The following is a 25,778-nucleotide window of genomic DNA, read 5'->3' as shown; positions in this document are numbered from 1 at the left end:
CTTTCTTCCTTTCTTTCTTTCTTTCTTTCTTTCTTTCTTTCTTTCTTTCTTTCTTTCTTTCTTTCTTTCTTTCTTTCTTTCTTCCTTCCTTCCTTCCTTCCTTCCTTCCTTTCTTTCTTGCTTTCTTGCTTTCTTTCTTCCTTTCTTCCTTTCTTTCTTTTTATCTTATACCAGTGGGTGTGGGTGGGTACATATAGATAGATATAGATATAAAGAGATAGATCATAGATACAGATATACACACACTTATGTGTTATTGGTGTATATGTATGTGCATATATGTGTATATATACACATAAACATACATATATAGAGTTATGTGTATATAAATACATACATATATACGTACACCTATATATCTATATATTTGTCTATATCTATCTAACTACAATTATGTGATTCAGTGGATAGAGTGCTGCACCTGGCGTCAAGAAAACTCATCTTCCTGAGTTAGAATCTGGCCTCAATCATTTAGTTGTGTGACCCTGGGCAAGTCACTTAACCCTGTTTGCCTCAGTTTCCTCATCTGTCAAATAAATTGGAGAAGGAAATGGCAAACCACTTCAGTATCTTTGTCAAGTAAACCTCAAATGGGATCATGAAAAATCAGAAATGACTGAAGATGACTGAACAACAAAAAGTTATAACTTCTCTACATTCTTAATTGATAATATATATTCCTTCAAAGACAAGTTAAAGTTCTACATTTTAATATATAACCAAATACTGTCTGGCTATTAAATCATCTTTTTTTCCCAGCACACCTCTCATCTCTCATGTACATAAGAGGGGGGAAATTGCAAGAATTAAAAAAGAGTAAAGAGGGGTGGTTAGGTGGCACAGTGAATAGAGCACCAGCCCTGGAGTCAGGAGAACCTGAGTTCAAATCCAGCCTCAGACACTAAACACTTAATAGCCGTGTGATCTTGGGCAAGTCTCCAGTAGTCACCCATTCACCTTGATCAACCCATTGCCTCTCCTGCAATGAGCCACAGCGGTGGCTGTTTTCTTTTGCCTGAAGACCTGGATGAACTAAAGCAGCCCCTTAGATGGCATGCTGCTGGCGGGCAGTGCAGCCTCAGAACTGGGCTGGAGGTGAAGGAAGCAGCTAAGGAGGCGGTGGTGGTGGTGATGGAAGCCTGTGACTGGAGCACCCGTGTGGTGCCGAAACACTAGAGTTGTAGGGTCTTTTATGTTTTATCAATTGTTCTTCATCATGTCCCATAAATGAAGTAGAACATTTCAGTTTTTGTTTCGTTTTTATACTGGTGAAGACGTATGATATTTATGTCTCAGGAAGAATATGATTCATACACATCAGCAAACTTTCTTTTTTTATAATCTCCACATCAGGCCCCCACCAGTAAAAAAAGAAAAAAAGGAAGCACTTCTTGAATCCTTCATGTTATGCTATATTTTGGAAGTTAATATATCATAGAATTTCAGAGTTGGAAAAGGGAACATTGGCTAAGTCCAACCCATATTTGGGGGGATATACCCTCCCTCTACAGTGTGTCAAATGAGTTACTCAGTCTTTACTTGAGGATCTGATGAGTAGGAACATGGTAACACCTGAGATATCCCATTCTGATCTGGTTATTAGATCAAGATAAAGTTTGTCTTTTTAAAATGTTTACTCATTGTGTCTAACTCTGCTCCTTAGGGCCAATCAGAAAAAGTTGAATCCTTTTTTCACGTGACATAGAAGCAAGGCCATTTGCTATTCCAGGTGAATTTCCCTGATTAGTTACTAACTTATCAATGGAATCTCAGAATATACTGTCCTAAAGTAAACAGAATACTCTACATGGGTCTGATTGGGACAAAATGTAAAGTAGGGCGTACCTCTCTTTTTACATTTAATTTTTATTTTATGTATTCTCATTTACATGTAAGCCAAACATTGTTAAATTTTGTTTTTTTCTTTTAATTTCGAGTTCCAAATTCTCTCTCTCCCTCTCTCTCCTCCCCGGTCCCCTAGAAAGCAAGCAATTTGGTATAGATTATATGTGTGCAGTCATGCAAAACATTTGCATATTAGACAATGTTGCAAAGGAAAACACAGACAAAAAACCCAAGAATAATAAAAAAGGTTGTTTGTTTTTAAAGTATGTTTTAATATGTGTTGAGAAGCCATCAGTTCCTTGTATGGAAATGGATAGCATTGTTCATCATAAGGCCTTCAGGATTGCTTTGGATCATTGTATTGCTAAGAGTAGTTCAATCATTCATAGTTTATTATTATCCAATATTGTTGTTATTATGTAAAATTTTTTGGTTTTGCTCATTTCACTTGGCTTCAGTTCACATAAGTCTTCCCAGGATTTTTTTTTTTCTGAAAGCATCCTGCTCATCATTTCTTGTATCACAATAGAATTTCATCACAATCATTTCCTTTGATTTATTCAGCCATTCCCCAATTGATGGGCATTCCCTCAATTTACAGTTTTTTCCTACCATAAAAGAGCTGTATTTTGATCCATATAGGTACTTTTCTTTTTTCTTTTATCTCTTTGATGTACAGGACCAGTAGTAGTACTGATAATTTAAAAGGTATGAACTGTTTCATAGCGCTTTGAGCATAGTTTCACATTGTTCTCCATAATGGTTGATTCACTTCACATCTCCACTAACTTTGCATTGCTGTCCCATTCTTCTACATCTCCTCTAACATTGGTCATTTTCTTTTTTATAATTGTCCAACCTACAAGAAAGACCACTGAGGTAGAATTCCAAACCAATAGCATTTTATTATATGCTCCGTAATTAAATCTAATGAAGTGAACCTCAGACCTTCCTCATGATCTGAGATTTCCCCTTCATTTAAAATTTTTGCATTAATATTCATTAGGGAAATTTGTCTATAATGTTCTTTCTCTGTTTTGGCTTTTCTGTTTTAGGTATCAGCATTATATTTGCTTCATAAAAGGAATTTGGTAGGATTCTTTCTTTGCCTATTTTTCTAAAGAGTTTATATAGTATTGGAATTAATTGTTCCTTAAATGTTAGGTAGAATTCACTTGTAAATTCATTTGGTCTTGGAGATTTTTTTTTAGAGAGTTCATTGATTGGTTGTTTAATATCTTTTTTTTTTCTAAAATGTGGTTAAGTATTTTATTTCCTCTTTTGTTAATCTAATAAACAATTATCAAGTTCTGCTCATTTGATATTGAAGTTGCTAAATCTTGTGTAATTCTGACTGTGGCTTCTTGACATTTAGATTGTTTCTTCCCGGTTGCTTGTAGTAATTCCTCCTTGACTAGACAATTCTGGAATTTGGTTACAATATTCTTTGGAGTGTTCATTTTGGGATCTCTTTCAGCATGTGATCAGTGGATACTTTCACTTACTATTTTCCCTCTGTTTCTAAGATATTGGGACAGTTTTCCTTGTCAATTTCTTGAAAGATTCTTCTCAGGCTTTTTTTCTATCATGGCCTTCAGGTAGTCAGATAATAATTTTTAAAATTTATTTATTTACTTTTAGTATACAACATTCAGCTCCACAATCCCTTGAGTTCCAAATTTTCTCTCCTTCTCTCTCCTCCCCTCCCTTCCCCCATACAATCAAATATAGGTTCTACAAATACCTTCATATTAAACATTAGTCAAGTTGTAAAGAAGGGTTATAACCAATGAAGTGAACAATGGGAAAGAAGGGACAAAACAAAACACAAATGTGAAAGAGCAAGTAGTTTATTTCAATCTGTATTCAGACTCTGTAGTTCTTTCTCTGGATGTGGATATCCCTTTCCATCAGGAGTCTTTTGGAGTTGTCTTCTAACCTTGTATTGCTGAGAGGAGCCCAGTCTGTCTATCAAAGTCAGTCATCCCACATACAATGTGTCTGTAATTGTGTACAAAGTTCTCCTGGTTCTGCTCTCCTCATTCAGCATAAGTTTATATAAGTCTCTCCAGGTTATTATGAAGTCCATCTGCTCCTCATTTCTTATAGCATAATAGTATTACATTACATTCATATACCACAACTTGTTTAGCCATTCTCGATTGATGGGCATCCCCTTGATTTCCAATTCTTTGCCACCGCAAAAAGAGTTACTATAAATATTTTTGTACATATGGGTCTTCCTTCCACTTGTATGATCTCTTTGGCATATAGTACCAGAAGTGGTATTTCTGGGTCAAAGTGTATACACATTTTTATAGCCCTTTGGGCATAGTTCCAGATGAGTCAAATAATTATTAATTATCTTTCCTGGATGTATTTTTCCAGATCAGTTACTTTTCCAATGAGAGGTTTTATTTTTTAATTTTTCTTCCATATTATTTTTATTATTTTGATTTTGTTGGACTGATTATTGATTTCTTGTAGAGTCATTAATTTCCACTTGCCCCATTCTAATTTGTAAGGAACTATTTTATTTAGTTAGCTTTTGCATCTCCTTTTTCATTTGACCAATTCTACTTTTTTTTTGGAGGAGGAGGTCTGCTTTATTGATTCATGGGTCCTTCATTAAAGCCCCTTTGGGCTTGAGCATGTTTTGCTGTTCCTTTTCCTCCTCCTGACATTTCTCCTGCTGCTTTTTCTTCCATGTCTTAATTCCTGCATCCATTTCCTGGGACAGCAGCATGACTTGTCTCTCAAGCTTTTCCCTCTGTTCCTTTCATCAGAGTTGGCCTTTCATTGGGGGAGCACATCTACCATCTGCATAGGACCATTCCAGCAGCTCAATGAGTAGCCCATAGCCAGAGGGGCCAGCGGCCAGGCCCTGCCTGGGGAAAAGGAGAGGAGCATCGCTATCCCCCCAGAGCCGGGAGCTCTGGTCAGCCCGCACCCTGGCCGCCCCAGACCAATTCTATTTTTTAGGAGTTGGTTCCTTCAGTTGATTTTTTTTCACATTTGGTCAATTCTATTTTTTGAGAAATTGTTTTCTTTACTCAATTTTTGTCTTTCCTTTTCCAAGCTATTGACTTTCTCTTGCATAGCTATCATTTCTTTTCCCAATTTTTCTTCTACCTCTCTTATTTGATTTTTAAAACCCATTTTGACCTCTTCCTAGAAGGCTTTTTGGTCTTGAGACCAATTCATCTTCCCCTCTGAGGCTTTGCCTGTAGGCATTTTGACATTATGGTCCTTTTTTGAGTTTTTCTTTTGATCTTCCCTGTTGCTATAGTAGCTTTCTATGCTCAGGGGTCTTTTCTGTTTTTTACTCATTTTTAGCCTATTTCATTGCTTTTAATGTTGGGATCTGCTCCTGGGGCACAGGGGGCATTGCCCAGAGATTCTTGTGCATGGGCCTAAGGCTCTGGTCATTGGCTTTTTGTGTCAGGGCCTCGGGTGCTGGCAGCTTGCCCATTGAACCAGGGTGGCCTGGTCTAGTTTTGTCTGTTGTTCCAGGGGTCCCCAGGCTGGCAGGATGCCTCCTCTGCTGGGACTGGAGGCCTCACAGTTGACCTGCTGTGCCACTAACTTGCTGAACCAGGACCAAGGAGCTTTGGTTGCTGATCTGTGCTGTGGCAAAGAGCTTGCTGGTTTTTTTCCCGGAAATCATCTACAGTAGGCTGTGCTCCCCTTTTACTCAAGTGATACAGACTTTTCCTGAAGTTCTTCTAAGTTATATTAAGCTGGAAAATTGTTTCACTCCATCTTTTCATAGATTCTTTTGCTCCAGAACCCATTTAGATGCTTGATTTAATGTTGTTTCCAAGAGAAACTGGGGAGAATTCAAGAAACTTCTTTGCTTTTCTCATCTCTCTTGGCTCCCTCTCCTCCACAAGAGTTTTCTTGCCTTCCACATTACACTGCTGATTCATATTGAGCATTTACTCTCCTAAAATCACCATATACTTTTTGACATCAGGTATAAAACTTCATATTTATCTTTACTTAAGTGCACATTATTTTGTTCAACCCATTTAGCCCATCAAAATCTTGCTTCAGTCTTTATTTTATCAATGTGTTGGATATCTCATGCATTTTTGAGTCATCTCTGCAGGTTTAAAAATATGCCTTTATCCAAGTCATTGATTAAAAAAATATTAGTAGAATCAGTCCATACAATGAAACCTGGGACATTACATTAAAAAACACCATTCTATTTAGTATCACACCATTAATAACTACTTTTAGCATCTGTTTGTTCAATCAGTGCCTAATTCTCCTGAATACACTGTTATTTTAAAATCTGTATCTATATGTGTATCTGTCTGGGGAAATATCTGCTGTATTCCCTTGATTCAAACAATAAAAGATCTCTTATATGATCTGTTCTTTTTTTTTTGTTTTTGCTTTTTGTAGGGCAATTGGGGTTAAGTAACTTGCCCAAGGTTACATGGCTAGTTGTGTGTGTGTGTGGGGGGGGGGGGTATTAAGTGTCTGAGGCCAGAACCAAATTCAGGTCCTCCTGACTCCCGGGCCAGCACTTTACTCACTGGGCCATCTAGCAGCTCCCATGATCTGTTCTTGATAATGGTATTCTTTTCCTTTATGACCACTACTTCCTTTCCTAGATGTTCATACATCTTAAAAATATATCCTAGAAGTACAGTTAATATGGTGGAATAGCTAAGTTAAATACAGATGAACTCCCCCCTCCAACACCTCTAAACAGATCTAGAAAATGCATCAGACTAAGTCATGATCATGAAATTGAGCTTTACAAATTGATGACGGTATCTGAGTCTGGGATCAACTTATGGGAACTCTGATGTGGGTAATCTCAAAGGGGTATTTGCCATTTTCTAAATTAATATGCTACCCAGGATCCATTTCTATTTGAGCTTGATATCACTTATCTCTTTGGTGGAAAGAAATACAATATGAAAGTGGAAGTCGAATAAATGTGAAACAAAAAGCTTTCAAGTTATGAAATTAATGCATGACAGAACACTTATATGTCAAAGGAGAGAACTGAAATTCTAGTTTCTTTGCAAAATTGAAAAGTGGCAGGACTGGATAAAATTGATGATTCAAAAATTAATTGATTCACATTGTTCATATTAATTGCTAGTAAAGCACTTTACCAGTTTTCTCCCTCATGCCAGTCTGATTTTCATCTTAATAGAAGGTATAATGTATATATTGTCAATAGGTAAGAACAACAGTAACTTCTACAAAAATAGACCAATCACCTATTTATATGCTTTATAAAAAGCATTCACAGTTAAACCACTCAAACACTTCCAAGAAAACAATATATTATTTGAGGAGCAAGAAGGACATGCCAAAAAGGCTTAAGGGTACACACAGTAACTAAATATTGACTTTGTGATAATTGAACAAGCCATCCAAAAGTATTTTAACATTTATAACACCTTTACAAACCATTGTGAAACCTTTGACTCAGTTCTATCCTCATGGCTTTCACATCTGAATTAGGAAACAGATGTAAGTATAGTGACAATGTTGAAGTGTTTGAAGTCTATATGCAAAATTGTCTTCTGTGTAAATATTTTGCCAACACAGTAATAGAAAAAAAAATAATTGATACAAAAATAGACATCTTCCAGAAAAACCATTTAGACTTTAGGAAGTGGACTTCCTGAAGAATACTAAGTATGACTTTCAAGTCAAAAATTGAGTCTTACCAAAATATTTATTACTTACTTGATGTCATGGAATATATTAAGTTATATTGCTTGAATGAGAAGTACATTAAATAACTTCTTCATACTATAAGAAAATATGCTCTAGATTCAATAAGTGGACGAATTTTAATATGTGCCCAGGAAGAATTTTCTTAGAGAATGTTGTAAAAGCATTTTTGAATGATAGAAATATGTTATAAGAATGACTTGGTGGCACTGAGATCACTATGACAGTCTTCACTTAATGAAGGATATAAACCTTCCTTATATGACAATATATTCATGGAATAATACTTACAATAACATTTTTGAAGGTTAGTACAACAGTATCTCCCAAAATGATATTTTGTCTAATAACAGCTTTTTTCCCTCCCTGATAACAAACCTTGAAACGATGCTTTACCCTGAACCCTGATAAGCAATTTGGCCAGCTCCAGGGAGCTTATTGAAAATTGTAGTATAAGAACATTCAATAAAGGTTTGGAAGCACCTCCTTCCACAGAAACACACTCTTCTCTCCAGTGAAGCACACCTTCCTGCTGGAGCATCTTCCCTTTCTGCTGAATGAACCCATCTCTTCATGCTCCCTAACTGAGCTCTGCTGTTAGTTGAGATATATACACTATATTAGCATGTATGTCAGAATTATAGGTTAACTCCTCTTTTCCTCTCTCTCCCAACCCCTTTTCTTCATGGCTTACAGAAAAACTTCACATTGAACTAACTCCCATTGTTTTAATGTTATTCTCACCATCCTTACTTATTAAAGGATTGCTTTCCCTAACATCTCTGGCTGGCCTATGAGCCTTTCTTTAGATATAAACTGGCCACCCAGATAAGGATTTAATCTGTCAACAGCTGCATCTACACTGGAAGAATAGGGCAGTGTAAGCCCAATTGCAGAAAGCAAGGATCAATAGGAGAGCCCCAAATCCTCCCAGAAGAGACTCCCTTATGCCATGTGTCTGTCATAAAACAAAATACTTTTGGAGCAAAAAGACCTTGCTCCCTAAAGAAATAGCAAAAAAAGTTGGCCTCTGGTCTATATCTATAAATTTGTTAAATGTAATTGAAAGGAATTTTTCTTCAAAAAGGGCCAATGAAACTATTAAAATCCAAAAGTAGAATCCAAGTGCCACCCATAGGCAATTGTTCCATAAATTTAACCAAGAAAATGTCACAAAAAAAGAATTGAAAAAATGGTAGAATCATGTTGATTTGTTTATAGAAATGGAAGAGTTCATGATAGTAATTCAGGATCAAGACATTGCTTTTCAGTTATTATGGAAAGGTCATCTATAAGTTGTTGGATAGGTTGTGCTCAAGAATGTTGGGGGGGAGGGGTGGCCAGGTAGCATAGCGAGTAAGAGCACCGGCCCCAGTGTCAGTATGACCTAGGGGATCAAATCGGGGCTCAGATACTTAGCATCCACCCAGAAACACCTGGCCGTGTAACCTTGAGCAAGTTACTTAACCCCAATTGCTTAGGGGTGGCCAGGTAGCATAGCGAGTAAGAGCACCGGCCCCAGTGTTGGGATGACCTGAGATCAAATCTGGGCTCAGATACTTAGCACCACACCCAGAAATAACTGGCTGTGTAACCTTGAGCAAATTACTTAACCCTGATTGCTTTAAAAAAAAAGAATGTTGGGGGGGCTCTGAAATTGAGATCACCAGTCAATTTGAATATTTGTGCATCTTTGAGGATATGCATTTATTGAAGCAGATATGTGAAGAACTAGTAGAAACCGAAAGATATACTACTACACATTCCAAAATAAGAGATACTTAAAGAGACAATGATCAGGTGGCTAGAATTACATATGATAAGGTTGCTATCCTTCATGAACTATCAGATGACAAATCACTGTGCTGGAAAGACAAACTCCCAAATATCATTGGGAATTCAATAAACTATACTGTTTTAGGAACATCATTAGTCAAAACTGTTGATCTACTGTCTAGATAGAACATTGATTTTTTCAAAGTTTAAGAAAAAACATTTTTAATTACTCTCTTTTCATCAAATTCTTATTATCTTCAAGCTACATGGAATGAAAAGCATTAAAAAATAGAAACTTATCAAAAGAAATTAAAATCATGTGAAAAAGGATTCAATACGTCATCCTAACTGTAATGTTCTGAGAGAAGCTTTCAGTGAGTCTACAAAAAGATCAGCATATTTCAATTAAGAAAAAGCAGACTTTTCTTCACCTGAACAATAGTCTTATGAACATTAATATTAATTAATAATAGCGGGATAGGAACTTACAATTATTCTATCTGAACCCAATAAAAAAGTGAGAGCAAGAAAATGTAATAATAAACAATAATAAATTAAGTGATTTAAGATTTGTAGGCTGCTTTGAATAACATTTCCTTTGTTTACCATACCACCTTCTACTTTCAGCATATAAACATCTTGAACATTGGAAGTATTTCATTTTTAGGTTTTTCATCTCTTGTATGTAGGATAAAAGGTACCTAATAAATATTTGTTAAATTGAATTGGCTTAAATAGAAAGTGAAAATAAGCTCAAAAGTCTGGACAACTTTTTAAAGCTAACCAAATGAAAGATTCCTTTTTGTACAATACTGACTGATTTGCTCTTATTTCCTTTTCCTCTTTATTTATGGTCTATTTAAGCTCTAATGTAATTTTTAAAAATCCAGTAAATCCTGTCATGTGGTATTCTATTTCACTCTAGAAATTAAGAACAGTTTCTCAGGATGATAAAGAAAACTGTAAAATATATTCTCGCTTTTCTAATTGTACTACTGTTTCTGGCTGACACATAATTCTGTTTTTATCTATAATGCTTCTTTCTAATATCTAAGATTATTGTGGAGAAGGAAACCAAACCTCCTTCCCTTTCAGCTTCTCTCTGAACTTAGTCTATATGATGAATAGATTGAACAATTACAGCAACAGGTAAATCAATAAAATGTTAATATCATCAAAGTTAAATGAGTTTCTGAATGATGTCCATTATTTAAAACAGAAGTCTTTACCAGGCTAAATTGAAATATGGCTAATCTTTCTGAAAAAAAAATATTTTATCATTTTGGTTCGTTAATTCTTTTTATAGATTTTTCTTCAAATATTTGTTCTGAATAATATATTTTTCTCCACAATTCATGAGAACAGAGAAAGCCTTATAAACAGGTAGAACAAATAGTAAGGAGTTTAGAAAATTCTTTCTCAATTCTTCCTCAAATGGGGCACTGGGATTTCTTCTTCAGATACCAAAATTAAAAAATAAATTACTTCATCTTAGCCTGGGAGAATTCTGGTTGGCATTGTTGGATGTGGGTTACCAACTTACTCTTATCAGTATAATAAGGATTTTCTCTCACACACATGCATACATATTTTCTACATGCTTTTGGTGGATATGTGAGCTCTGGTGTGGCTTGCTTCCAGTCATGTATGATTTAGTGCTGAGAGCCCCTTGCTTGGTCACTGAGTGTATCAGCAAGCACCCCAGCATCCCCAGGGTGGTTGCCAACACATGTTCTTAGATCTGCTTTGTTAAAGGAAAGCAACTCAAAATGGGTTAACAAGCTTACTTTAATCAGTCAAATATGTATCATTTACCTAGTTCAGGGGAAAAAGGTCAGCACCCTGAACTTCAGAGGATACAGACAGAATTATCAAGACAGAGAAACAGATCAAGTAGACAGGTTTCCAAACTGTCCAACCATTATGTCCATACTAAATCAACATCTGGGTTTTTCAAAGCCGGGGGGGGGGTCCTCAAAAACGGCTTCCCAGAGTCTCATCTGATCAAATCACAGAACACTTCTCAAAGTGAGCCCCAAAGCAAAGCCTCACATCAGGGATTATATAGCCTTCTCCTGGGTCAGAGAATGTAACCACCCTCTTGACCCACTGCCCAATCACACAGCATCAAGGTGTGGGCATTCCTGAAAACCAAGCCTCCTGCCACAGGCTCCATGTGACCACATTCAGCCTATTAGGAGGCAGAGTATATTTTCAAATCAAGGAAGGTTCTCAGAGTCTCTTAAGCCTATCAAAGGGCCTAAGGGAAGGGAAGATCTTTAAGTTTGCATTTCCATTACACTGAGCCAGAAGTGTTTATGACAGGTGGTACCATACTATGTGAAAGTAGAGGGGACTTCCAACTGGTAGATTTCTTGAATGCTTTCCTAAAGATGAAAAGTTTTTTTTTTCAGTGAAAGGTAGAGAACGATAGCTTTTTTTCTACCTCTGCTTAAAAGAGGCTCCCCACATGGAGTATAGACTTCATTAACTAGACTTGTACCAGAATCCTTTGCTAGTTTGCCATTTGTATTTCATTCCTTGAGACTGACCTTAGTGAGCTCTCAAAGTTCTGAAGCTAACAAAGTCCAAAAGCTGGAGTCTTCTCCTATCTGGTTTCTGAGTAGCATATGGGAGAGGGTCTCTAAGCAGTGTCAGGAATAGAGTAGCATAAAGGGATCAATTGGCATCAGAAAGAAAGGTCACAGGAGAGATCAAGCTTAGCTCTTTTATTCAGATTATGCCCAGTGAAGATGTATAATGTTAAATGACTAATTAGCAGCCTTACAAGAACTCTTTTATGTCTCAATGAGCCTTGAATATTAGATTCCCTGTTGATTATAGCAATAAGTTAAGCTACTGAATTCTTTTTAATTGTTCTGTAATATGAACTAAGATTATTATTGTTTTTATTTCATTAGGGATAAATCACCTGTCTTTTAACCAATTGATTTTTCATATTGAGTATGTTTGTTGTTGTTTTGTTTTGTTTAACAATTTCCCCTAGACTAGAACTGAAAATAACACTGTGAGTGAAGCACCTGGGGTCTTATGAGCTAATGAATATATTATTTTGGAAGCCTAATTCCTATTAGAGGTCAGACTATTGAAACTGGGGCAAACCTCAGTGAGTATGTATAGGTCAAGTAGAGGTTCCCATCTCTAACACCTATAGCTTTAGCTGAGTGGGGCCCCTAGCCTCTACGGTAGGACAGGGAAATCTTATCTGACCACTGGACCCTAGCAGAATGGAAATTAAATAACTAGTAGTAAATTAAAAAATAAATTAAAAATAAAACATAATAACTAGTAGTAAGGCCCTAAAAATGTGAAGCCCACAAGATAGTAGTAGGAAATAAAGTCAAGCAAGAATCTAAGTGCCTAAGGGCCCCTGTGAAACCAGTTGAGTGACACTCATCTAAGACTACCAGAAATCACTGTAAATACAGCAAAAATAATCTACATAGCAGGTACACCAAATCTAGTGAAAACACCATATTCACCAAGGCACAGGTCCAGTGGGAATTGTTTGATGGGATCACCAAATGATCCAGTGGTCCTTTATCAATGGAGGTCTAGGAGTTCCTCGTAGCTATATGTTCTGGACATATATGTTTCCTTGTGTACCCCTTTGTGCATGTGATTCAGTCACATGCATTCCTTATATGTATGTCCCTCGTGAGTGATCTCTAAGCACACCCAATTTTTCAAAGATTTTCTATGTTTGTAAGAGTGTGCCCCATTTTTAGTAGTGCAGGTTGAATTTTCCTGTTCTTGTACTCTGAAATTTAATTAAATGCCTTCCTTTTGAACAAATTGTATTCATTGACTGACGGGGAAAAACAACAACAACATACTCACAAACACACATAAACACACACACATAGGGACTGATAAGCTTTGGTATTGAGTGATTAGACTCAAAAAATATCTAGAATTTAGAGTGGGTAGATAGCTTATCTGCATGACCAATATGCATGTTGGGTGGAAGTGGGGAAAGGAAGATCACTCTTGTGACTACAATCAAAAGAAATTAGTAATGTAGGACCTCAAGTAGGATAGCAAGTTTAATAAATGACACAATTTTGGGTGGGCAAGGGGAAGCTTTTTGAAATCTTTAAATCGCATAAATTCAGCTATGGTCCACCTGAACACTTAATATTTTGTTCAGATTTTCTCTAAATTGATATTTCCAAATTATGGCTTGAACTCGGACTTGGCTTAGACATTATTCTCTTCTTAGTAGCAGAGTGTATCCCTTTTTCTCACTCCCTTCAACAGCTGTTGCAGATTTTCTCTTTTCTCACTAGTTCAAAGTCGTCTCTTCTCTGGAACACTGCAACTACCATGATATTTACTTATATATCAGCACTAACTTTCCAAGATCAATATTATACAGGATAAACTCAAACATGTCCTCTACTTCACCACAGAATTACCTTGTCTTTAACAACCATCTCCACCTCTCTGGTCTCAGAGCAAAAGCTATCTCACTGCCTTTCTAAGTCCAAACTTACTTCCCATGTTCTCAATTTCATTCTCTTCCAGTTCTGTCTCCTAGACAGTATCCAAGTTTTATTCTCCTTGGAATCCTCATAGAATCAAACCTGGTACTGGACACACCCTAGATGCTTCACAAAGATTGTTGATTTAACTTAAAATTTTACCAAGATAACATAGAATATTCATTCTCCATTATTTATGACCATTATTAAACTACTGAAACCAAGCCACTTCTATCTTCTTTCCAACTACTAGCAGAAAAGGATAATTAGTTCAAAGTGCTATGAAACAAAGAAAATTCTGCTTATTTTCAAAGTTACCTAAATATAATTTATAAAATCACAGTCTTTCAATTTCAATATTCTCTCAAAGATCTCAGAAGGATAAAATGGATGATTTTTGACAGGGTTTTCATTTTTCCCTAACAAAACCCACAATGTGTCCTACTTGTGAGATAAGTCTCATAAGATTCCGTGCTCATGGTAGAGTTGCCATTTTTCAAACATGTAAAGATGCCTGTTATTATGAAGGCCTGCCATTTAAAGATCAGCTAAACAGCAATTCACTGAAGAGCAGCTTCATGAAAAATTGTTTTCTAACCAATTTTGGCTATGTTCTTTTGAAAGTTTGGTTTTAATGGGCCTCAAGGAAACCCAGAAGGGACACTAGTTTTCTTTGTCTCAGTGAATTACCATCAAACATCTCTAAAAATGGTTTCAGATGGAATTCTACTTTCCAGCTGAGACAGCCTTTTCTGTAAGTAATGACAAAGTAGTTGAACTGAGTAAAGATAACTGGGCAGTTAGGAATATCAATCCTGAAGAGACAGAGGGAGCCCCATGTTCATATCATAAGTTTACCTAACCTTTTTTTTTTTCCTGAACAAGTTGATTTTGACTCATCTCAGAAGTACTCTTTTACTTTAGAATCCTTGCCAGAGGGTACTGCCGCAATAGTCTTCTCTGGCTATTTTTCTTCTTTTTTTCATATGAATTCAAGATAGGGGATGTCAATGTGTGTGCTTAAGAGAAAATGTGATCATTTTTAACCACTCATGAGAAAGTGGTTTGCCAATGGGGAGGTAAGCATTGGAATCTGGCATTAATCCAGCCAAGTTTGGCCAATAGATCACAGATAACAATACAGTAAGATTGTGAGTCCACATGCTTAAATTGAAAAAAAAAATATATCAAGAACACTGCAAAAAGAGACAGGAGATTTTTCAAAATCTGCACTGTACTGCTCTATTGACTTAAGCCAGCCACAAGGAAATTAAAAAACAATTTGGAGAATGGAATGCAACTACCTCTATGAAGATCACATAGACTAATGGGGAATATTCCTGGGTGACTTATGGCTTGGCATGTGTGTTTACCTTAAGGCTTCAGCAGATGCTAAATTGCATTCTAAAAGTTTGGTAAACTGAAGCTGAGCAGACTGTTTATATTACCCAGAAGGAGTAATAATAATAGTTCCAAAGTAGTGGAAGTAGAAGCAGAGCAGTCAAAGGGTCCATATCTTCAGGGAACGTTAGAAGCAACATTAAAACTTTTTGTGGGAAAATGACTCTTTTATTGCAAGTGACCAGAAAATCAAATTATTCAGTTTCTCTTGTCAAATCACTAACATGATAACAGTTAGTTATTCCAAGCTGATTATGCCAAAGTTTGATGTCACCATTTTAAAAAGAAAATAAGAGTAGTTTCCAAAACAACATCTACCACTCATCCACATTTTTTTTGCTGTTTTTAAGTGTGACTGAATTACTGTGAAGGAGAAAAGTATTTAGACTGCTGATTATTGGGTTTGGGAATAAAGTAAAATTTTAAAATTGCTATTTTGGTAACTATTAGAAATGCTTGGAACCCATGAGATAACATTAAAGTATTTTTTTTAATAAAGGAGTAGTTTAAATTCAGCTTCTGCATGATTCTGAAGAACAATTTTAAAAGTAAACATTACATATATGTATGTATGTATATATACACACACACATATATATACACATATATGTCTGTGTGTATTTTAAAAATCTCTGTAAGAGATTGAAAGGGAAAAAATCCATCTTTTCTACAATTACATTGAGATGAATTAAATTATATCCATTTTTTTCTTACAAAGACTACATTTTCTAATTGATACATTTTATTTGAACACAATACATACTTTGCAACCACTCCTATAATTTTTAACAAATTTTATTGTCCAAAAACAATTTAGCAAAACTGACTGATTGTATGGTAGTAGTAGATATTGTGTGTTTTTTGTCATGTGATGATTATTATCATGGAGGAAGGGTATTTGCTTTCACTTACTCTATGGAAAAACAATATTTCATTACATGATCTTTTAACCATTCCCTAATAATTTCAATAGTGAGCTTCCAATGATGAAAGAATTTTTCCAAAATAGGAATCAAGAACTATTTTACAACTTACAGCTCTAGAGAGTTTCTTGGGATGTATAGAGGTTTACCTTGCTAAAATTTAATTAGATGGTATGTGTCATAGGTGGTACAAGAATCTAAGACTTTCTGGCTTCAAGATCATTCTTCTATCTACCATGTTATCCTGCCATTATCGTGGGATAGTACTTTAGTTTTAGGGAGCAATGGTAAGAATTGATTATGTCAAAAGAGTTTATCAAGGAAGTTGCATTGTACCTACATGCACCATAAATAGTGAAATAATACTATTTCTATGTAAATGATATATGTAGAGATCAATAGATAGATAGACAGAGGATCTATTACAAGTTTACTATATACTAATATCTGGGGACAATAATATAGCACTGACAGTCCCAAATTCAAGGAGTTTATATTATAATGGGGAAAGATAAGATAAAGGTATTGGGAAAGGGAGGGTAGAGGAAGAGTACTCACATGGAGGCAATGTAACAGGTAAGGAGAGGAAGGTGGCATCCAGAGAGAGCCAAGGCAATATTGAGGTGAAGCATGGCTGGGGTCCTTCCCATAATGGCAGTTCTAGAGAGGGAATCATAAATGAGCACAGAAGAATCTTAAGTTGGAGATTTCCCAGAGTAGTAGTGTAGAGGGAAGAGAAGGAGGTGTTCTAGAGAGTCAAGGGTAAGAGTAAATATACATATGTATATGTGTGTGTACATGTATATGTATGGATAAGCATATATTCATATATTTAGGGACACACATATATGAAATATATAGACACATACACTAGTAAATCTCCACATGTGTAAACATATGAATACGTATATACCTAGATATACATCTAGATTTTTAATGGCTACATTTTATTTGGAAAAAAAATACATATTTCCTAGGACCTACTTCCATTATTCCCCATAAAGTACATTGTATTCATCACATGAATATTTGCAATACTGAATGAGACAATATAGCTCTATATTATCTCCATATCTATAATGTCTATATCTCTTATATACACATGTGTACACATATATAAGTGTATATTTTTCTAGATGTAGATAAATATTATGTCAAATTTACATAGATGAATGTAATGAATATGACTATGCTATGGGTTAAAGCAAATAGCCTAATTTTCCAATAAAAATTAGCACACTCCCAAAGGGCAAAGGGACATATAACATTAATTGCCACCATGCCACGAAGTAGTTTTGCCACATTGTTTTGGGGCAATGTACTTATAATACTTATTCTGTGACTGGTGCTCCATTCACCACGCCACCTAGCTACCCCATGTAATTCATTTTTATAAGTATATTGTAACTTCCCTGGTAATATGCCATTTGATTCATATATGAAAACATATATTCATTAAATAATATGCATAAGTACAAAAATGCATGACAGTATCAATGTTTCTAAGGAAATAGTAGCTTAATACAAATATATATATATGTGTGCATGCATATATACATATATGTATGTATATATTAATAGTAACAAAATAATTATTGTAGATCTTAATACACTTTTTTCAGAATTTTGTCAGCTGTATCAGATAACACAAAACAATTGAAGGAAGTGTTGTAAAAATAGAACTGGATGAACTTTGGCAATATCAAAATGAAAATAAAGCATAAACAGATTTTTCAGCAACCACATTACAATTATAAAAACTAATCATATGCTAAGGATAAAGAAAAATGTTTCATTGTTGTTGTTGTTTGCTTTTTGGAGGGCAATTGGGATTAAGTGACTTGCCCAAGGTGACATAGTTAGTTGTGTGTGTGTTTGTGTGTGTGTGTGTGTTGTGTATATAATGGTAATGTAATTTTGAATTTGAAGACCCTTTTGTGTTGGCAAAAGTAGCAGGTACTTAACACTTAGTAACTGATCAAGCCTCTAATTGGGGGAACAAAAGGTATGAATTCCTGGTTCCTGTTAACTGATGTAACAGGAAGGGGTTGGCAGAAGAAAGTGAAGTAGGTAATACTGTGTTTATAAGAAAAGCCCCAGAGAGGCACAGTCAGAATTTCCTTGAGACCGAGATCTGGTAGCAGAGCAGCTATAGAAGAATGGAAAACTGAGTCCTGAAAATTTGTCTTGGTGGAGCTCCTTCTGAACAGGATCCCAGGAACCCAGTGTCAAGAGCCAGGATGGCAGGAGCCCAGGAGCCAGGAGCCACATGACTGAAACATGACCAGGATGCTGAGACTTTGTTTGTGACTTGGTTGAGCTTTGAATTCTTTGGAACAGAAATGGTGAAGGAGCTGACATGGACCAGACCCTGTGAACACCAGTGTGGAGCAGGACCTCCCCAGAGAGCTGGTCAAGAAACTGGGAGCTGTCTGCCATTGAATCCAGGTAGAATCTGGGACCATGGAAGGGGATCCAGAGAATCTGAGAACAGGCTCCAAGTCAAGATGAAGAAGACCTCTCCTTGGGTAGTGAGCAATTATGGAATTATAGTTTACTAGTGACCTAAAGGATGGAGGGTTTTATGTATGATACTTAGTAAGACTTTGCTAAATAAGTGACTGAGAGTACTTTGAGTACTTTGACCATTGTTACTGATTAATGACTAATTGAGTTAATCAAGACTTTGCCCCAAGAGTGGAAAACTTTGAGACTACTGATAAGAGACTAATTGAGTTAATCAAGACTTTGCCCCAAGAGTGGAAGACTTTGAGTGTGTACTTTGATACTACTGATAAGTGATTGATTGAATTAACTTAAGATTGACTATTTTACTTTGAGACTATGTTGTGAATATTATATTGCAATTTTCTGTGAGAAGTTGAAATATGCTGAATGATGTATTTTGAATTATGCTATACCTTGATTTTCCATGGATGTTTTGCTTTTGTTATGGAATAGAGTGATCACTATACTGAGTAATCAGAACCTTGAAAAAAAAAGCTTTTCACAGTAACAGTTCTTCTGGAAAGCTTTTGTGCATGGCATTATGGTGTCTAAGGCTGGATTTGAACTCCTAACTCGTGGGCCGGCGCTCTATTCACTGCACCACCTAGCTGCCCAAAGAAAAATGTTTTTAAAGTAAAGTAAATAAACATAATTTTGGATCAGATTTGAAATCTTAAAAAACAATAAATGAAGTAAACATGCACAACAAACGTTAACCTAAGTAATCATATAATAAATAAAGAGATAAAAATAATTAAGTAATTATCTTTTTTTAACTTTTTTTGGGGGGGAAGACAGGACAATTGGGTTTAAGTGACTTGCCCATGATCACACAGCTACTAAGTATTTAAGTGTCTGAATAAATAACTCTCTTAAAAACAAAAACACCAATAAGAAGATCTTCCCAAAAATGAAGAATGAAAGTAAAGTAATCTACAGGTCAAAATTTTTTATCTTTTACAGCATACAAGAGAATCACAGAATGTGAGAATTAACAGGGACTTCAGGAGTCATATAGTCTGGCCCATACATAAAGGACTACTTACTATGGCATACTCATCCCAAGTATAGGAATTTTACTTTTTAACAACTCTATTTGTTAGAAGGTTTTCATGTCACTGGCTCTAAATTTGCCATTTTTCTACCTCTACCTACTGCTCCTACTCCTGCCTTCTAGAACCAACAGAATCAACTGATCTTTATGAGAATTGAACTCAAGGCTTTTCACCATACTGTTTGCTCTCCTGTGGATGATCTCTAGTTCATTTCAAAAAATATATTAATTTCTTTACTTTTAGTTTTCAACATTCACTTTTATAAATTTTGAATTCCAATTTTCCACCTTCTTTTCTACCCCCCCAAGATAACATGCAATATGAAATAGGCTATACATGTAGAATAATATTAAACATATTTACACATCAGTCATGTTGTGAAAGAAAAATTGGAATAAAAAGGTAAAACCATGAGAAAGGGAAAAAAGAAAATACTATGCTTTGATTTGTACTCAGATTCCATAGTACTTTCTCTGGTTGTGGATAGCATTTTCCATCTTGAGGCTTTTGAAACTGTCTTAGATCCTTGCAATTCCTGAGAAGGGTTAAGTATAACAAAGCTGGTCATAGCACAATGTTGCTGTTACTGTGTGCAATGTTCTGTTCTCCCTTCACTCCGCATCAGTTCAGCATCAGTGACCAGAATATTGTCATGTATATGGAGAACTTCTTCTTATCAATGACTCCTCATGACTCCTTTTGGGATTTTGTTGGCAAAGACACTAAAGTGTCTGGCCATTTCCTTCTCCTGATCCTTTTATAGATGAGGAAACTGAAGTAAACAGGGTTAAGTGACTAACCTAGGGTCACACAGTTAATAAGTGTCTAAAGTTATAATTGACCTCAGATCTTCCTGACTGCAGGTGCTCTATTCGCTGCATGACCTAACTACCCAAATAATATTTGATAAACTTCCTCAAAGACAGACTCAAAATTGGATGTGTAGCTTTCTCTTTTCCTCAGGTTCTTTGTGTACCTAGGCCAAGTCACTTTAATTATGATATCCACACAGACAAATCTATAGTTTCTGAAAAAAAAGAGAGGGAGTAGAAGTATGGATTGAGGGAAAGTCATCCCCAAAGGTAACTCGGGGGGAAAACTTGATTTGGGCAGAATCAGCTCCTTTGTATTTTGTTTTTCCTGCTGGAGTGGGAAAGCAGTAGGAAAACAAGTACATCATTTTGTTCCACAGTGACATCTGATGGTTGTAGATTGATTTTAGATTCGTAGCTGAAAGGTACCTTAGTAGTCATCTTGAGCGAACTAGGTATTTTGCCAAAGATCGTATAACCAGTTAGTGGAAGAGTTGATACTAGAATCATGGATCCAACCCTCCTTCTACTATGTAACACTATCTCTCCCAACTAAACAACTCTCTGGTAACCAAAATGCTTGATTAACAATGAAATTCACAGGATAACAAAATTTCAGAGTTTTAAAGGAGCTAAGAAGGCCTTATTTCGATCCATCTTAAAACAATTATCTTCTGTACAACATCCCCCCAAAGTGGTTATTATAATAGAATGCCACGCTTAGCCATGATGAATAATGGAAAGTTTATTATTTTCTTAAAATGTCACCATTGCTATGTAGTATATTGAACTTAACTTTTTTTCACACATACACATGTATATACATATACATGCATATAACATATATAATACATACATTGCAGTGATAATGTCAATATATTAATTTAGTTTTGTTATCATAAAGAGTCAAATGTCTATTTCAATTTGAACATTTAGGAAATTAAACACTCAGTTTTCCCCTTAATAAAATAAATTGTATACACCCTATATACATTATTGATTTAATATAAGCATTTACAAAATAGCATCTCAGAAACACTTTGGGACTAATCAGAAAACAGCTTCTATGTATAGCCATATAGATAGAGCATTTTTCTCAGGAATTAGTCATTCCTTTTCTCTCATGTGCTCTGATTTTGATCTGGGATGAACTGTTGACACATTTGCCACACTGTGGGGATAGCACATATGTTATACTGTGATGTTGTAAAATTAAAATGCGAGTTTGATTTCTGTTCTCTACGTCTGTTGATTTACTAAGCAATGTTATAAAACCTTGTCACCCAAATTTTGCACTGATGTATAGAAAATAATTTCATAAATAACCCTTTCCTTTCCCTTTTAAAAAGCAAAGTACAGTTCAAATATTGGAGAAGCACTAAAATGTCATTTTTACAAAATGTCTCATTATAATCTTCCTTCTGAGTGTCTCGCTCTTATAAATGGCAGAGCAGCAGGGGAAGAGAAAAGGGTGGGGAAGGCTGGCTTCTTCCTGGCAAATAGTGTTCTGCCTGCTGCCACAAGTATATTTGAGAGCCAAAGAGGTGGTAAAAAGTGAGCGTCCATATGGTTAGGGCTCTTTTATGCATAAGGTGCAACTACAGTTTTCAAAAGAAGTTTTGCTGTTGTTCCAGAAATTCTTTTTTTTTTACTGTGAGAAACATACTCTTCTAAAAGAAACAAAGTCTTTGGGCTCTAAAATGAATGTGACCTTTCTCTGATCTTTCCATTTCTCCTCACTCTCTTTCCAAAAGCATCTTTGACACGTCTTGATAGAAAAATTGAAGTTGGGATCTTTAGATTAGCACACTCCTTTGGTATTTGTCAAATAGAACCAGGAAGACAAAACAGGAGCTTAACCTGTCCATTCTATGTTTATCCTTTGTCATAAGTGGACAGAGAATACAGGTTTCCTGCACTCTTCTGTGCTCTTAGTGTCCCCTTCACTTACCTAGGGCATCTGCAATTTGTGTTACTAGTTTTGGGTCCAAATAGACAAGGCAGTCACAATAGCTCACTGTCTTGTTAACAATGCCAGGAAGTCCATGGATGTTGCAACCCCTTTTTCAGTATAAGTATCATACTATTTTTGATATTCATAAGTTATGCATAAATATTAAAGTCTAAAAGAGACCTCAACGTCCGACTAGTCCAAGCTAGATCCCCCAAAGAAATCTGTGTACAGTATATTTGATGATTAGGTTGCCCCTATCCAGTCTAGCCTTTGATTGAACATGTTGAGCTAGGAGGAGTCCACTACCTCCCTAGGTAATCGTTTCCCTTCAGGAGAGCTCTAATCGTTCGGAACTGTGTCCTGGCAGCAAGCCTACATCTTCCTCTTTGCAACTTCCACCCACTCCTACATCAGCCCTCTGAGGTCAAGCCAAATGAGTATAATTTCCTATTTCCTTCTATTTAAAAAAAATAAAGCATCTGAGTAAACTCCTGAATAGCACAGGAGCACCAGTGAGCTTGGATGGATAATCCTTTCAGAAAAATGAAAGAAAATTAATTCATGCATGAGAAAAGTCTCAAACTTAAACTTCTAAAATTTCAGTATAAAATATGAGACCTGAAAAGGTAAAGTTAGCCAGCTTCATGCTGGAATATATTTAAAGTCAGTGGTTAAAACACACACACACATACACACACACACACACATACACACATACACATTGCAAATAAATAAAAGCCTTCAGTCAATCTAAAATTTACAATCCAATAAAAATATGGAAAGATTTTTTTTTTCTGTGAAGAAGGTACTTTCTGGTTATCTGAAATTTCACTAGCCAATAAAATTGTTGCATAGATAATTCATTAGATGGAAATCTTTTAAAAGCCATCACTAGATAAATGAGAATGAAAATCAGCAATCCCCAAAGCATCCATTAGGATGACCGCCACATCCTCCCCTCTGGGCTGAAGTGATGTTGTATTTATATGTGTATATACAATCAGAACAATAGTTTCTTAACACACTCAAGAGCAGATTACATCTTATTAAATTTCTCAGAGTTAGTAATTTAACTTTCGTGAAAAATTCAGCTTTCCTGTTTGGACCGGTGTTCAGTAGGGCTCCAGCATTGGAGTCGACATCCTCCACAACAATGACCGGAAATTCCGGCACAAGGAGCCCAAGAGCCAGGACATCTACCTGCGGCTGCTGGTGAAGCTCTACCGGTTCCTGGACCGCAGAACCAACTCGACTTTCAACAAGGTGGTCCTGAAAAGGCTGTTCATTGGCCGGACCAACCAGCCCCACCCTGTTCCTGTCGCGCATGATCAGGAAAATGAAGCTTCCCGGCCGGGAAAACGAGACTGCTGTGGTCGTAGGGACAGTGACAGATGACGTGAGGATCTAGGATGTCCCCAAGCTGAAGGTGTGTGCTCTTCATGTCACTAGCAATGCACGGAATCGCATCTTCAAGGCTGGTGGGAAGATCCTCACCTTTGACCAGCTAGCCATAAGCTCACCCAAGGGCTGGGGCACTGTTCTGCTGTCTGGTCCCCAGAAGGGCAGAGAGGTGTACAGGCATTTTGGGAAAGCCTCAGGCACTCCCCACAGCCATACCAAACCATATGTCCAATCCAAGGGCTGAAAGTTCGAGCGTGCCAGGGGCCACCATGCCAGCTGAGGCTACAAAAACTAACTCCCTTCCTGCTTGTTATATTAAAGAGTTTTGAACAAGAACAATAACAAAAAAGAAAAATTCAGCAAAAACTTTTGAACTAGGCATTCATGTTTTAATGGTCTGTGAGTTCTGACAAATCTTAAAGCTGAGAAATGCTGAATGGGACCTTAATGGAATAAGCTGTTTCTGTCAACTACTGAATTAGAGAATCAGAGTTGGTATTATGCCCAACAGGTCATCTGATGAAGCCCTGTGCTGTTTTACCTTCATAATTATGAAGCAGAGAGGTATCCTGGCTAAGTGGATAAAGAATTAACTTTGAAGTCAGGAAGATCTGGATTTAAATCCTACCTCTGACATATACTGTATCAGTGAGTCAATAAACATTTATCAAATTCCTCTTAAATGCCAGGTAATGTGATAACAACTGGGGATGCAAAGGAAAAAGTTAAAAAAAAAAACAGCCTGGGCCCTTAAGGAGCTCACAATCTACTGGTGGAGACAATATGCAAACAACTATTTACAAACAAGTTATATACAGAACTAATTAGAGATGATCAACAGAGTAAAGACATTAGAATTAAGGGGGATTGGAAAAGGCTTCCTGTAGATGGTGAAATTTTAACTTGGAATGGAGGGAAGTCAAGGAAGCCAAGAGGCACAGATAAGGATGAGAGATTTCCATGGAAGACAAAAAGCCGCATGTGAAGTTAGGAGATGGAGGGACTTGTCGGAAGAACAAGGAGGACAGTGTTACTGCATTGCAAAGGGCATGATGGAGAGTGGTTTATAGGAGGGGTGAAAGTTGTAAGAAGACTGGAAAGTTTGAGTGGGAAGAGTATGAAAGTGTGTGACCATGCAAGTAACAACTTCCCCATGCTCCAGGCAAATCTCTAAGCCCATATATCATGGACAAGTTGCTGACAAGTAACATGGAATTAGTTTCCCAACTGGGGAGTACATTTCACATGAAATCATTAGTCAGAACCTGAAGAAAAAAATAGGAAGAAGATAAATAAGATCATTAAGGATGAATTTTAATTAATGAATATTTGATCCAAATTGTAAGAACTTTATAAGAATGCCTAATTATACTTCCCAAATATTATACAAATTAGTTTCTTTATTATTTAAAGACTGGGTAGATGCCTGTATAATTGAAATGAACTGATGTATTTTGACTTTTTTTTTAAAGAGGCTTTCATGACAAAGTCAATTGTTATTTCATTCCTTCCTGGTATTGTCTCCTGGCTGTGAGCAATGCCTATTTTTCCTCATCTTTAAAGCATGGAACTACTTTGACAGTTGGAAATTATAAGTCCAGTAAAAATAAGCAACAAACAGCTAAAAAAAAAGCACATTAGTCACTAAAGGTCAATTTGGATCGTCAGCATCCTCTAGATTTACCTCTAAGAAGTCTGTGTTATGACAGGCCCCATTTCTCATATTATCAAACCCTAAGGGATTGTCTCAGTTAAAAATATAAAGTGGAGAACATAAACTTCAGAATCAACATCAAAGAAAGTGCCAATCCTTGATCTATGTCAACTGTAAAAGCCCCCTGAAATCTTAATGTGTTCAATGAGTTGTGATTTCAAAGCAAAGCTCCCCT

The 25,778-nt window shown here is 36.2% G+C and overlaps 1 pseudogene; it reads left to right on the top strand.

The window, feature by feature from the left end:
- Positions 1–24,184, top strand: part of LOC138161197 (large ribosomal subunit protein eL18 pseudogene) — a 55,640-nt pseudogene extending 31,456 nt beyond the window's left edge.
- Positions 24,185–25,778: the final 1,594 nt, after the last annotated feature.

Source organism: Petaurus breviceps, unplaced genomic scaffold, assembly GCF_028583685.1.
Source record: "Petaurus breviceps papuanus isolate PSGF00001 unplaced genomic scaffold, PetGlider_PUasm1.0 184, whole genome shotgun sequence".
Classification (NCBI taxonomy): Eukaryota; Metazoa; Chordata; class Mammalia; order Diprotodontia; family Petauridae; genus Petaurus; species Petaurus breviceps.
The sequence above is the reverse complement of the archived record's forward strand: the minus strand, read 5'-3'. Positions and strand labels throughout refer to the sequence as shown.